Here is a 3278-nt window from a genome sequence, read left to right on the forward strand (position 1 = left end):
CAGCTACCAATCTGGTACTTGGCAACAGTAAATCAGTTAGGAGGTATTTGTTGTTTGATTGGGTGGCTGATGGAGTAGTTCTAAGTGCTGTTAATCCTGCTTTCTGTTGGCCTGTATAATTGTATTTCTCAAGATTTGCACCCCATAGTCATAGACAAGGGCTTAGCATAGTACTCTGAGCAGTGTGGACCTGTGCTCACTATGAATGTGCCCCAGACACCTCTGGCCCTTTCTGTTTGTTCTGGAGTATTATACTGACTGAGTGGCTGAAGCGGGTTATCAGCTTTGGTTATGTAGATTACAACAGCATTGACTGTTGTAGGATTTGAATTTTCGGTCCCCTCACCCTGGCTCTCTCACCATTGTCCAGGCCAGCTGAATCTCCTGGCCTCAAGCCCCCGCCCCTACCTGCAGTCCCCAGAGTGTTGAGGCTGTGGAGGGCGCCGCTGCATCTGTTTTGTTATTTAATAAAACTTATTTACCATCCAACAAGTGAGATTCTCAAAAACCCTTTAGAAGTATTTAACATCTGAGCCCAATGTTATTTGAACACTCCTTTTGATGAATGGTTTAAAAAAAGTTTTGCCTTTTTTTTTTTTTTTTTTTTGCGGAACCGGGGATTGAACTCAGGCCCTTGTGCTTGCCAGGAAAGCACTTATCCTACTGAGCCATCTCCCCAGCCCCTAATTTTACTTTTTTTGCGGAACCGGGGATTGAACTCAGGCCCTTGTGCTTGCCAGGGAAGTGCTTATTCTACTGAGCCATCTCCCTGGCCTTCCCTTTTATTCTCATAAAAAATTTCAAAACAAGATAACAGGAGGATTTTTTAAAAAAATAGTACTAGTGATTAAACTCAGGACCCTGAGCTTGCCAGGCAAGTGCTTATTCTACTGAGTTATCTCCCTGGCCCTCAATTTCTTTCTTTCTTTCTTTTTTTTTCAGCTCTGATTTTCTTTCTTTCTTTTTTTTTTTATGAAGGAAGGAAAGGTTTATTTAGTTTACGGTTACTGGAGTGTTCAGTCCATATTCTGCTGGCTCCAAGGCTAACGACAGCAGCTCACCCAGCAGAAAACAATGAAGAGCAGAGGAGGGGCAGCTCCTGCGGCGTCCATCAAGCCTCTCTCTTCTATGCTGACTGTGGAGACTGACATACCTTGGCGAAGATCAGCGCTCCTCCAAAGTGGGGGCTGCAAAGATCAAGCTCCTCCGAAGACTGGGACTTCTCCATGGAAGCAGGGCAGGGCGGCAGGAAGCGCAATTTTTTTCTTAAATAGAGTTTTAGGTATTTTTATTTGTTAATGTAAACATACTATGATTATTATTTAAAATAAATTTTATCAGGGGCTGGAGAGATAGCTCAGCAGCATACATGCCTGCCTGGCAAGTGTAAGGTTCTGAGTCTGATCCCTGGTATCAAAATAAATAAATAATAAAATAAAATAAATTTTATTGTTCATATTTAAGATACATAACATGACCTCATGAGATAGATAACATGTCTATCATCTCATAGAGTTATCCTATTTTTGTATGAAGAACAGTTAATATCTTTCTAAGCAAAAATCCTGGATAAAAAACCAATATGATTAACTATTTCATATTATGCTCTTTGACTCATTTATCTTACATATCTGCTGTTTTATATTATCATGAAACAAAAAAATTAAATAGTTAGAGTACACAAAGATTTTAGCATTAATAGTTATAATCACAGGGACATCATTAGAAAAATTCCTTTTCATAAATACCAATCTCGAAACATTTAATATTATTTAAAAAGAATTAAGCACATATAATATCCAGTAACCACTGATAATATTAAGTGTATCCTACTCTGTAGGGTCTATATAAGTATTAATTATAGAGTTTGCCACAAAGAGAAGACTGTGTATAGATTTCTTTTTCTTCAGTTTCAGAAGTGAAATACCTCAGTTTCTTTTACAGTGGATGTATGATGCTTTCTTTGGCTAGAAGAGAGAAATTGCAAAGTGAGAATGTATCAGTGATGCCAGTTATCAATCAAATATATTTTCTATTAGTGAAAGAAGACATACATACTCTGTATATGTGCTTCTACCTTTTTTATTTTTTGGGGGGCAGGCTCAGCCCTCTCTAGGGGTGGGGCTGGCTGTGGTGCCTGTGATCGAACCCTGTGGTTGCCTGAACTTGCCTAAGCAGGTGGTTTAGATGGCTAAGCTACCTCACCATGTGCTTCTACTTAGGCAAATGATGTTTCTAAAAATTTTTGTGGGGCTGATGAGATAGCTCAGGGCACTAAGCACCTGCTTTGGCAAGCGCAGGGACCAGGTTTGGCAATCAAGTCTGGACATGGTGGCACATGTGTGTAATCTCAGCACTAGGGAGACTGAAAACAGGAGGATTACTGCAAGTCTGAGCTGCATAGTGAGACCCCGTACCAAATACATAAAATGAAAAGAAATTTTTCTTATGAAACATTTTTCACAAACAAAATCACACTAAGATTATGATAAAAGACAATTATTCAGGTGTTTATACGTCATGAACAGTGTGCATGGTGAACCTTTATGCATAATAAAAATGTTTTGCTCACCAGTCCAAGTTCTCTCTGGCGAGGATGCGTGTGGTGGTGCTTGTGCAAGTTGCCTGTGGGGAGAAGCCTCCTCCTGCCTCCTCTCCCCGGTCTGCCCCCAGCGCCTGACTGGCGAGTAGGGATACTAGTGGTTTTGTGGTGGTGGAGGTCTGAAGAACAGGCTCTTTTTACAGGAAGAGGCAGCACAAGCTGGGGGTTTTGATTTGGGGCAGTTCAGCAGGTGGGCTTAGAAGGTGGGCAGAGGATTCCTGACAGTGGAAGTGCAGTGGAAGTAGGGAGCACGTTGGAAGGTTGGAGTCACTAAGAGCAATGTTAGAAGAGGGAACTTACGTGTGCTACAGACGTACGCTAATTTAAAAAAAGAAAGAAAATAGAACAGGCTTTTCTTTTGTTCTAAAAATTAAAAGGCCACCCTTGAAGAAAAGACCCTAAATGAAGAAAACTAACTGAATGCCGCCCCGATAACTTAAATGCAATGCTTTGCCAAAGGCCTGCGGCCTGCTAATCTTCGGAAGCTATGAAGTTGTAGGCTATATAAATTGAGGGGTAAAATAAATTTATGTTCATCAGCTAAAAAAGCATTTTTAATGCACACAAATTGGCTAATTTGATATATATATTCTTTTTTTTTTTTTGCTGAACCGGAGATTGAACTCAGGCCCTTGCGCTTACCAGGGAAGCACTTATTCCACTGAGCCATCTCCCC

The sequence above is a fragment of the Octodon degus genome, unplaced genomic scaffold (genome assembly GCF_000260255.1).
Source record: "Octodon degus isolate 3935 unplaced genomic scaffold, OctDeg1.0 scaffold00352, whole genome shotgun sequence".
Classification (NCBI taxonomy): Eukaryota; Metazoa; Chordata; class Mammalia; order Rodentia; family Octodontidae; genus Octodon; species Octodon degus.